The 12661-nt window shown below is 36.2% G+C and overlaps 1 protein-coding gene, 1 non-coding gene and 1 pseudogene across 7 annotated transcripts in view; all 3 read left to right on the plus strand.

Moving 5' to 3' along the window:
• Erbb4 (erb-b2 receptor tyrosine kinase 4) overlaps positions 1-12661 on the plus strand; it is a 1128010-nt gene that overhangs the window by 494455 nt on the left and 620894 nt on the right. The window lies entirely within an intron of this gene.
• Positions 1-12661, plus strand: part of LOC147829363 (large ribosomal subunit protein uL16-like) — a 50382-nt pseudogene that overhangs the window by 19169 nt on the left and 18552 nt on the right. Inside the window, exon 1 of the transcript XR_015449178.1 lies at positions 1-12661. This exon is cut by the window's left edge and continues 19169 nt beyond it; it is cut by the window's right edge and continues 18552 nt beyond it. The product of XR_015449178.1 is annotated as a large ribosomal subunit protein uL16-like (transcript).
• LOC147829364 (small nucleolar RNA SNORA70) lies at positions 5527-5661 on the plus strand. Its single transcript, XR_015449260.1, has one exon. It is a non-coding gene; the product is annotated as a small nucleolar RNA SNORA70 (small nucleolar RNA).

Genomic DNA, 12661 nt, shown 5'->3' on the forward strand with positions numbered 1-12661 from the left:
TCCCTTGAAATTTCTGTTGCTTTTTATCAATATTAATCTACCCTAACACTTGGAACTAAATCATGGAGACTGTCAGTGACTTTTCAGTGATCACAGAGGAAAATCACAGAAATGAAATTATAACATAAGTTTCTGAATGCCAGAACAAGTCTTTTTCTACTGAAACAAAAGGCCTCAGGCAAAATGGCACTTTGTTATACTTCACCTGGGTACCCTCTTGGAAATGAAACAATATAGCTAGAGCCAGTAACTGCTAGAGGGAGATCAAATTTCCTTCTCAAAATGTTTTTTATGCGTTTGTGTATCTACTTGTTCAGATTTTTGCTCAATGGTTACTACACCCACAGAGAGGAGGTTGTTCTCAGAAGCAGAACACTCAGAGGCACAAGCTCCTTGATTCAAAATACTTCTTTCCTGGATAACCCCTACATGTACTAGTGCATATATTAAGATTATCAGACTGCCACGCAAGTATGTATCACATTACTGAAGTTATATTTTTAGCAAGAAATTCATGTATGTGATTTATTCCAACCTTGTAAATTCATGCTTACTATCCAAGAAGAAAGCATGAGAAAACTTTCCTCTTCCCGTGTACCAGTCATTTTTCCTATTAAACCAAGATCAATTTTTGTTTTGATAACTAAGGCTTTTAAGGCTGCATTTTGTTAAGTGGTTGTGAAAAGCCATTAAGTCACTGTACTCACCAGAAGAGCCACCTAATTTATATATTCTTTTGCAAGATTTTAGGGCACAAGTGAGAGGACTTCAGATTTATTCCTGTTGCTCCATATCCTAGAAAAAGAGTCTTTTAAAATCTAATTAAATGAATAATTATGGCTATTTTCAAGCCCAATATTCCTTTGTGGCTTTTGTTAAGTTAGAGAGAAGACTGTTCAGCAGTCACTGTGTGACTAATCATTAGAGTTCTTTTTTTCTGGCATGATGTCTAACTCAAATTGAGAGCAAATTACCTAACATTCCTCAGAGACCAATTGCTTCCAACCAGACTACTTATTAAATAATTTCAGTTCACACTTACAATCATTACAGGCTCCTTCGTCATCACTTCACTGAGAACAAGCACATTTCTATTTCAACTAAGCATTAAATTCTGTAAATTAATTCTAACTCTATAAAGTTTGATAACAGTTCTTTGAAAGTGACCATACTCTACTCCCTGACTTTCACTGATGAGCAGTAAATACTTTCACTCAGTTTGATCTTGGTATCCCAGAGGGATCTTAATGATATGTAATATGTTTAAGTCATTATAGATATTTCCACAGTTTCCATTTCCTCTGACTTTCTCACATCTTGCCAAGTATTTCCAGCTGCCTTCTAAGCACAAACTTGACCCTGGTTTAGAAAAGTAAAGTAACCTGGATGAAACTTAGACATTTCTGAATATGTTTGATTAAGGTATGAAAATTCATCATATCAAATATATTAATCACCAATAATACTGATAATATTAAATTCTGAAGAAATAAAATTACTTTAGTTTCTATTGAGTTGAAGCCGTCGTTGTTATTTTGTATAGTTTGCTATCATATGTTGTCAAAAATTTAGGCACTCAAACTGAAATTCCTAAACTCAAAAAAGAAAATATTTATCTGTCACATTTAAATGATTTCATATCCATACTAGAAAACTGTTAGCGCTAAAATAACTTAACAGAGCCCAGCAAATAGATGTTTGCATCTAAAGGCCTAAAGTCCTGGTGAGGAACTATATCTTAGCACTTTTTCTAGGAGGGGAAATTAGTGAAACCATCTGCATGACTGAATGAACTATCTATATCATGTGCATTGGTCAGCTTTGCTGTTGCTAGGACAAAAAAAAAAAAAAAAGGAAAGAAAGAAAACAACCTGACACTTGTAATTTAAAGGAAGAGAGATGCAGTTTGCTTTATGGTTTCCAAGGTTTCAGTCCATGGTAGGCTGGCTCCAAGGCAGAAGCCTCATGGCAGAAGGGAATAGCAGAAGAAAGCTGCTCAGCTCAGGGTATCAGGGAAGCAGAGAGCAGAGGGAAAACTTGAAAGGAAGGGGCCAGGGACTAGGTATATTTCCTAAGATCACACTCCCATAAGCCACTTCTTCCAACAGGCCCCACTCCTTAATAGCCCTTTCAGCTATGAACTCATTGATAGGTTACCCCATTGATGCAGTTAGTGGCCTAATAATCCAATAACCTTTCCAGGAGTCACATTATCCAGTAAAATTGATGATCAAGATTAACTGGCACATCATGTCAATAATAGAGAAATGGAATTACAGACACACACACACACACACACACACACGCACAGGAAAATATATTATGGAGCTGGAACCTAGTTTAAACGAGGTATAATTAGACATATTCATTCATAGATTTGTGCATTTTCTTTAGATCAAAATTCAAAGAAACAGGGTTGGGGATTTAGCTCAGGGGTACTGTGCCTGCCTTGCCAGTGCAAGGTCCTGAGTGCTATCTCTGGTTCAAAAAAGTCAAAGAAACAAACTATTAACAAGCAAAATAACAAAAAAAAATGGGATTTTAATACTGACAGGATATTTTATATTAAAAAAATTATACTCCACCTCAATACCCTAGTTTCTCTTTCATTTGTCTACCAAATCACTTTGTGCTCTATTTCTGCCTGTGTGTTAAATCCTATTCCAAATGGCAAAGTGTCTGCCAAGAATTTTTTTGTTCTCCAGTTTGTGAGAGTAAACACTGTGTAATGACTCATTTACCTGTCCATACCTTTTGTGACTTATACTGAAGATAGATGTAAATATAAGCATACACCTAGATATAGGCACACAAACAGAACAAATACATAGTTTTAGACTAAAATCTCTTGTTTAGAGCCTAAAGTTTTCATGGAAGACTCACAGGAATAGGATATGGGTCTTACTACTTTTGAATTGGCTGAGACCCTAAACATATTAAATCAACATTTCACTGCTTTTTACAGTTTTTTTATTTGTTTTGTTTTGAGGAAGGCAGGTTGCTAAGAGGTACATCTCATTCTTCTGTAGAATCTCATTTCAGACAGGAAGTTAGAAATTTATGTACAAAGGTATAATGCATAAAAACTGAATCCTATCAAAAATACAAAGAAGAAAAAGAGAAGGAAGACCCATCCTTTCTAGTAGAATCCAAAAAGCTTAGTGAAATATTTTAGCAGAACTAGAAGGAGGAGTTGAGACCATACTCTTAAGTGAAATAAATAGGACATATGTGTAAATACCAAATGGTTTCTCTAGTGTGAGAAACTGAAAGTGTAAATGAGTATCAAAAGGCATAATAGATAATGTGAAATAGGAAGAAAAGGTCCAAGGGGGAAGGGGAAGTGGTAGGGGAAGGGGAAAGAAAAGGAGGGAAAGAAATAAATATGAGAAAAGGAAAAAAAATGGGAACTAAGTGTTTATAAATAGGGAGGGATGGAGGGGTTGAAAGGAGGGCAAGTGAATGGGGAAAAAATAAGACCCAAGATATATCATGTGAAGGTACAAATTCCCAATGATGAATGTCATACTTAAAATGTACCAGTAAACTTAATAAAAATAAACTTCAAATTTTCCTCTCGTTTCCATCCTTCAAGTAGCCACAACACTTCCTTTCTAAAATACAAATCTGATCATGTTGGTTTCCTATTGCAATAGATATTGAGATTCTCCCATCACCTAGAGGATGAAGTCAGAATTATTTAGCAATACATGCACATGTTCAGTACATAGCCCATACTTTAACCTCTATTTAGCACCATTCATATCTACTATATTTCCATTATGTCAAATCATTTACAATATGCTAGGCATACTTATCTGTTATATCTCAGACCTTTGTACATAACATTTTTTGGTTCTGTTGCTTTCTTTTTAACCTAGAATCTTCTTTCCTTTGGGGAATTATTACTCATCATTCTAAATTTACTTGGAATGTCCTTTCCTTGGCAAAAATTTTTCTGACTTTGTTGTTCTCTGATGGAAAGTTTTTTCTGCTTTCACTGCATCTTGTAGGTATGTCTGTTATAGCTGGTGAATTAACTTTGTCAAGGCTTAGTTATCATGTCTTGTAAAATGCAAAGAGGGGACTGGAATGATCTCTAAAGTCACCTCTAGCTTTAATGATCTTTAATATTAGCTACTTCTGAGGAAAGACACTCGGGGGCCATTTAGAGCCGTAGTCCCCCCTAGATGGGAAACTGGCAGATAGCAGTCAGGTCTCAGCAGACACAGCTTCTCTCTGAGTTAAATACCCAGCTTCTATGATCCTGCAAAAGTATTGTATGTATTTTTTTTCCATTTTGCTCTTTGCTTTTAGTCCATTTTTTTATTTAGTTGACTTTACTAGGTTTTATTTTAAATTTTGTGTTTTATCTATGAATTTTTAATTATGTTTTCAATTCTATATTTTTCCTACTTTTGCTGGGTTTACTACCATGTTTTAATTAGTGATAAAATCTTTGGACTGTAAAAATTTATATTTATATTTTTCTAGTATTTAAATGGTTTCTTTTTACATGAGCTAGATTTTAATATCTAAAATGTATTTGTGTTTAACCATTAAAGTAGGAATCATGTCATGTCTTCAAATGACTAGCCAGCCCTCTCTAACTTATTTGTTGAATACCCAATTTGTCCTTCAGTTATTTTAGGCAGGTAACATTTATAATGTGATAATTTCATATAGACTTAAATTTACATATATACTTTTTAAAAAGTTCATTGACATTTGCTGGGCTTGGTGGCATTTGGCTGTGAACCCAATAATAAAAGAATAAGGCTGAAAGGTCATAAGTTTAAGGCCAGCCAGGTCTACATAGCCCCCTTTCTCAAAAAACCATAAAAAAAAATAAAATAAATCATGGACCTACTTATTCTTGTGTTAATAGAAATTCCTTTAAAACTTTTTTCTTGTTTTATCATCTGTTTTGGTTCTGGTAGAACATACCATTCTTAAACTAAGTTTTTACTCTCTTTAAAGTTAAATAGTACAAGGTATTGTGTTTTATTCTTAGCTCCTTGGTTTAGATGAAAAAAATGAATTTCCACTTTTCCTAAAATACATTTTCAAAAGCATATTTTTAACTTAATTCTGCAGGTATGTGTTCCTCTATGTCCTGTGTACACATGTGAGCCTTTTTATTGTGTTTGGCAACATGCTAAACAATTTGTATATCTACCTCAATCACCACAATAAAGACGTAGGTATTATAAATTTGTTTTCTTGCTTTTTAACATATGAAGGCATTGACATTTGGTTTAATTAAGTAACTTGCATATGGATCTGGAAAATGATGGTGCTCACACCATATACAGGCCATTCTGCTTCTAAAGCCAGTGTCCCTTGAAAACATTTGATTATGTGCTTTCAGTTAACCTGATCTGGGATTCTTACAACCAAGCTAATCGATTGATTCCATCTGAGATACTGAAGTGCCTTTTTTAATGAATTAAGACCAGTGGGAGGAAGGACCAATCTAGAGTGAGTTTGTCTTCGGTTAAGTCCATTTAAACTAGTGTATTTAGGCTGCGGTCAGTTAAGCCAACTGTGTTCCTTTGCTGGTGGGTACCCAGTGTGCAGTGCCTGCCAGCAGCAGCCTCCTCAGCAGTATATGAGGCCTGTTGCTTGTATGGGCCGCCCTAAGGGAACTTGGAGACCCTGCTTCCCAGTGGGAATGTTCATGTGTTTGACCTCCTGCCCTCGAGATCTAGGCACCCAGCTGGCATGTGGGATACCTTCAGGAAGCCCCAGGGCACAGTGGTAGGATTCACATTGGACAGGTCATCATGTCCATCCACACAAAGATGCAGAACAAGGAACATGTGATCAAGGCCCCACACAGAGCCAAGTTCAAGTTCCCTGGCCACCAGAAGATTCACATCTCCAAGAAGTGGGGCTTCACCAAGTTCAACACAGATGAATTTGAAGACATGCTGGCTGAGAAGTGCCTCATCCCTGATGGCTGCAGGGTGAAATGCATCCCAAATCAGAGTCCCCCTGGACAAGTGGCGGGCCTTGCACTCTAGAAGGCTTCCACTTTGCTGACTTCCCCATAACAAGTTCATCAATAAATCTCATCTCTGCTCCCCTAAAAAAACTAGTGTGTTTAGTCTCATTTTCAAATTTATTGACATGTAAATATAGATCTTCAGAGAAGTAGTTATTTGTATGTCCTATTCAGTTAAAATACATATAGGAAAATTGAGAGTACATAGGACATATTCTGGTTATTATACATAATGAACATTTCTAACACAAAGAATGCCAATTCATAATTTTGACAGATTAGATTCTTTTTAGGGACATAAAGGAAACTTAATCTGAGACAGTGTTTAGGCCCCATTTTGCAGGTTCACCTTGTAGTTCCCACCCAGACCCATGGAATGAATCCTCATAACATTGTTTCCACAACGAGTCACTTCAATGAATGTTAGGATGGATATTGAAATGGGTGTTGAAGTGTAATGAATATTGAAAGGCACAAAATGTAGCTGAATGAAGAAACAACTCTGGCCCCTTGTTGCCATTTAAACTTTTACATGGTGTCAGTAATTATTTTCTGGCCGTGAATGTGGACTTGAGTATGCACACATAAAGTCTGTTTATTCTTAGATACCAAGCAACTCTACAGTTACTTTTCAGTGGCTGTCTCAAGAGTTTCTGTTCAAAAATATTAACCAGCAGTTTGATCTTAATTCAGAGGCAAAGCATCTCCTCCTTCCTACCAGATAATGCTATTGTCTGGCAGCCACTTTCTTCCAGAATGGGTTTGGTGGCCTGTGCTCCCTTCTCACTGAACCCCAACAACATGCATAATATAGCATTCTCTGCTCCAGAGCAGACACTGGAGATGGAGGAAGGGAAAGTAGGAACACAAATATTTCTTTCCTAAGAACAACCCACCATCTGCCAGCAGAAGCAACTCTATCGTGAGTGCTTCATGTATTGCCAATCCTAGGCTCAGCTCCAGTGGAAACTTGCTATTCCAGGGATGCTTCCAACTTCTTGGTTATCCAGTCCTATGAGCTGCTGTTTTGATTATGGCTCACTCTGCTTAATCTGTTACTCATAAGAAGTCCTCATCCTCCCAGGTTGTCTTCTGGAAAAGGACTTCAAGTGGCCCCAAGCCCCTTCTTTCTCTCCCGTATGGTCCACATCTGGTCCAAGTTAAATATTCCTATATCCTTTCAGAGAGACTCGGAGAGAAGGCAGGCTGTTCACACCACAAAATTATTTAGCCTGTTCATACTTCCAGATTTCTTGGGTGGATGTTATATTATAACTTTCTTCTTGGTCCAACTATATAGATCTTATCATAAATTCTCTGCATAGTTCCCTGGATTTGAGATGAGGGCAAGTGAATAGCCATCTCCCCAGCAGGCCAGGAAAGGAGAGGAGTGAAGTTACTGTACAGTTCTCTCTGTGGACATCTTGTTCTCAAAATCCTGATTTTTTTTCCCAACTTCTCTCGATCAACCTATATTCTGTTGGAGAACAACTTTCAATTGTAATTCCTGGACTGTTAGTTGAGAATTCAGGGTATATACATTAGTCCTATTATGATGAGAAAGATTTAGCCAAAAAGCAGTCTTCTAGATGAAGGGACAGATGTGGGAGATATCATGGAAAGTGTGCAGGGCTAACTGTGAGACAAAGAATACAGGAGATCGGCTGAGGTAAAGAAGGTTCAGATCAGAGGGAGCCCTGTGATTTGCTTTAAGGTGTTTGTTTATACTACAACAGCAGTGGTCTAAAATCTGATGGATTTTTAAATGGAAAATGACACAACTACATAGGTTTTTAAAAATTGCTATGGATTCAGAATGGAGAAATGGTATGAGAGGAATAAGGTAGGAGGCAGCAAGAGGGGGATGAGTGTCTAGTGTAAAATATACTTGTGGCCTGGATGGGTAATTGGCATTGGCCATAAGAAAGAATATTCCTATTAATATATTGCCACTTTCATACATGAATGAGAATGTTCAAATTGAGCCAATGGGAGGAATTAGTCTTTTTCAAAAATTTTTTTTAATTTTTTTTTTTTTTTTTTTTTTGGTACAGGGGATCAAACTCAGGACCTTCCACTTGCAAGGAAGGCACTGGAACCACTGAACTAAATCCCTTGCCCTTGGGAGGAATTAGTCTTATTGTTGGCTTCTTAGTTGGAAAAATAGGTGGATGATTTTATCCCTTACTAAAATAGAAATTTTAGAAAACTAATGAATTTGAAGAAGGAAATGACTTTTACAGTTTTTAAGAAGCTACATTTGAAATAAGTTTTAACCATTCACTTCAATCCATCTAGGTATATTTCTTTCTTATGATGATGTGGGTATTGAACCTGGGCAAGGGCAATGGTGGCAAACCTACGGCATGAGTCCTGCAGCAGGCTCTTCGTACCGTTGAAAACTCAGATATTGTGTTTTTCTTTTAATGTGTGGATTCTTTTTCTAAACTAAAACTTCAGTGTTCAGATTTAATTGCAGTGTTGGCACTTTGTGATAAATAAGTGGATTGGGGTTGCAGTTTGGGCAGCCTAAACTCGGCTATAAAAGTTTCACCAACACTGCCTAGCAGTTAGACAAACATCCTAGTGTCTATCACTGACTGAGCTGCATCTCCAGCTACTTCTATTTTATGTATAAGAAAATGACAACTACAAATTTTGTGTTAAGGTTAGAATCTGAACCTAAGTCTGACTCTCTGTCCAAATTATTCTTGCTTTTTACTCTATGTAATGTACTGTGGTATTCCAACCCCATGTTTGAATAATTTTGAATAATTAGTAAACATAAAAATGATATTATGATTAAAATGTCAATAAGTAACTATATTTTAAATGCTGCTAAAATGTAGACTACTGTAAAATTTAATCTTGCAAATAAAAAGAAATGATGGTAAAAGAAAAAAAAATCCACAAGGAAAGGAACAGTGGAGAAATAAGGAATAAAACACATTATAGCTTGAGATAATGTTGTTTTATAATATGTTCTTTAAGTTCCATGAATATAATGTGTTACTAAACCCCTGTGCTTTCATGATTACTGAAGAAAAATATTTTTCTTACCAATAAAGAAATTCAATAACTTTTTAATTTGAGGTACTGTGAGAAATGGTCTGGTAGATAAGGCCAAAGAGGCATCAATTTTTAGTATATTATGAACATTTTTGAAAATTATCCTTTAGATGTATATTTGGGAGCCTTAAAAAATAAAAGTTGTGAATACTGTGTGACTTCATCCTACTTTTAAAAACTTCTCAGCTTGATAACAATTCGTCCTCGTGCCGCCTCACTTTTAACCCTTCCATTGAAAGCTACTTTATATATTTTATACTTCCAGCACTTATAGAGGTCACTTAAAAAGTAATTTAGGGCTGAGGATTTAGCTCAGTGGTTCCGCCGCCTGCTGCACAAGGTCCCAAGTTTGATCCCTGGTACCAAAAAAAGAAAGTAATGTAAAGAAATTGCTTTTAATATTTAATTTAAAGGACTTATATGCCAATATGAAATCAGAAGCAGAAATACTAGGCTGCAACATAACAGAAATATGACTTTTCAAAGCACTGAAAATCTCCCTTTTAATTTCGGAATAGGAGGTGTAGGAATTCTTTCTAAATATGTCTGCAGGTTTGGGAGAAGGTTGGCAAAGAGCGAACATTTGGGTCCTTATCGAAGTGTTTTTGTCTCTTGAAGACAGATTGCTATTCCAACTACAATAATTTTTGCTACAGTGGAGCTTCTTTTCTGGTGGTCTATTATGGAAGCTTGCAGATGTACCTTCTCTAGTTGTTAGTAGGGCCGAAATACCCATTATCTGGAAGTGGGTGGGTAGTGATAGTAGTGGGCTTTTTGGACCAAATTACCTAAGTATCTCATGTTTAACACAATAGAAAACAAATAGACGTTACTTAATTACCAATGAGTAAAAGAATAAAGTGAATTAAAAATAAATGAGAAAGATACACTATTTCTAACTATGTGAATCATAAGTGCATTTACTTTCCATACTAACCCAGATAATTAAGAGAGCAGAATTTAATTTTACAATAAAGCTAGGTGGGGTTTGTCTCCCTCAGCTGTTTACTGCAGAAGTAATATCAGCAGAGCAGCATTAATGTCATTTTACATATTCTATGTTTATATTGCAAATTATATTGTACCTAATACTATAAAAGAAGACCATTAATTCCTAACAAAAAGGAGAGGAAGGAAATGGCATCAAATCAAGAGGACCATTTCAACTGGACAGGGAGTTAACAGAACATTCCATCACTTTTAGCACTTGTGTGTCTGCAAATGTGCAACGAAATGAAAATTTTCTCATTTGCAAAGAAAGATAAAATAATAAAGTGATCACTTTAGATATGTACCCTCCAATGTGTGCATCACAGGATGTGATTTGGGATAGAGAAATCTTCCTAGATTCCCTAAATGTATGCATTGTGCCAGAGAATTTTCAGGTGTGAGAATTTGACTTGATTGTGAATTTGTTCATGTAGACGTGACCTGTTTTGGTTCTGAAAGTACATAGAAATACTCCTGACACAAAGGGGACTAATATAAAAACAAATTTTCCAAAAGTTTGTACCTAAAATGCTACCACTGGAAAAAGAAATCAAAGCACATATTATTAATGGGTCCATGGAATGATATGTGGTATGTAGACTTGAACAAGGGTACATAGTGTATCCTACTGTTGTGATTTGCAGACTGAGGTAGAATTATCCTGTATTACACGTATTCATTTCACCTACTCACTAGAGTCATTTGAGAACAAATATCACTTGAAGACCAAGACATTAGTTTATGTCCCGTCATTTTGGCTAGGAAAGTGCAGAAGCAAAAAGGCTTTTAAAAGATAAGCCAAAGTATTGATAATCAATTAATATTTTTATACTATCATCTGCTCACATAAACTTATACAATTTTCTGGTAATTTCAATTACTGAAAGGTACTCAGAAAAAAATGATTATTTTAAGTTCAGACATTGTCACACCTTAGTTTACAGCCTATTCTCACCATATACCCAATACAAACAAGAATGATCCTCTAGTTTCCCAGCTCATATCAGATTAGAACATATAAATATATGATTGATTCCCACAATTAGCCATACATACAAATCACAGTAATAACTAATAGAGGAAGTCAAGCTATAAAAAGATGATTTTTAAAAAATGAAAAGGAGCCGGGGATTTAGCTCAGTGGTGCCAGTGCCTGCCTTCCAAGTGCAAGGTCCTGAGTTTGATCCCAGGTAGCAAAAAAAAAGAAAAGAAAAGAAAAAAGAAAAGTACCTCTGTCTAGGGCCAATTATTTTTGTACAGTAAGAAGTTGAATAATCATCAGTAGCCCTTAAATATATGACATGCTGACTGTTTGATGCCCCCTGAAGGATTTTGGTTTAATAAAGATGTCATAATTATCATTTGTAGACTATATTAAAGAATGAGAGTTCTTTAAATAAAATTCAAAAGTAGTTTACTAGTTTCCCATTGCTGTATAACAAACTTCCACAAACTTAGTGACTTAAACATAAATTTATTTTTTTTTAACTGTAAGGTTTCCGTTTGCTCACAAATCTCAGTGATTAGCTAAATCCTCTGCTCAAGGCCTTATGATGCTGAAATAAAGGTGGCTGCTCAATTGCACTGTCATGTCAGGCTCTGGGCTGTCTTCTAAGCCCACAATTGTTTGCAAATTTCAGTTGCTTGGAACTGAAGAACTAACATGCTTATTTTTTACATGCAATTTTCTGAGGGCTGCTCTCAGACTCTACAGGCTATCCTGAAATCCTTGTCATGTAACCCTCCATTTGCAGTTCACAACATGGTGCTTTCCTTCCTCAGGGAAAGAAGGAAGTGGCTCTCTCTGGACCTGCCTCTGTCCTCTTATAAGGGCTCACCTGATTAGGCCAGGCTCACTAAGTGGAATCTCCATTTCAGTTGCTCAAAGCGATTAAGGATTTTAATCAGATTTAGAAAATCCCTCTGGCACACAGTAATGCCATCATGAATAGAATCTCATCACATTCATACTCAAGGAGAGAGGTTGATATGGGAAATGTACAGAAAGGATATTTTAGACTTTTGCTAACCACACAAGTTTTAGATGGTAAAAGAATCATCTCCACATAGCAGCATTATTCACAGTTGCTAAAAAGTGATGAGAGAAACCCAAGTGTTTATCAACAGATGAATGTGTAAACAAAGTGGGATATACACATACAAAGAAATATTCCTCAGTCTTAAAATTGAATGAAATTCTGACACATGTCTGGGTATGGTGGCACATGCCTGTAATCCCAGCCCTTGGGAGGCTGAGGCAGGAGGATTGCATGAGTTCGAGGCCAGCCTGGACTACATAGTGAGTTCAAGGCCAGCCCCAGCTACATAGTGAGACCCTGTCTCAAAAAACAAAAAAGAAATTTTGACACTTGGTACAGCATAGGTGAATCTTGAGGACATCATGAAGTGAGTCATTCGTTAAAAGACAAATATTCTATCATTCCATTTACTTGAAGTACTAGAATAGTCAAATCCATTGAGACCGAAAGTACATGGTCATTTTCAAGGTCTGTGGGAAAGGAAAATAAAGACTATTATTTAATGGTTATATAGTTTCAGTATAGAGGGAAGGGTTTTGGAGATGGGGTGTACAAC

Source organism: Heterocephalus glaber, unplaced genomic scaffold, assembly GCF_053883595.1.
Source record: "Heterocephalus glaber isolate CG9 unplaced genomic scaffold, H.glaber_assembly_v1.0 deba00000621, whole genome shotgun sequence".
Classification (NCBI taxonomy): Eukaryota; Metazoa; Chordata; class Mammalia; order Rodentia; family Bathyergidae; genus Heterocephalus; species Heterocephalus glaber.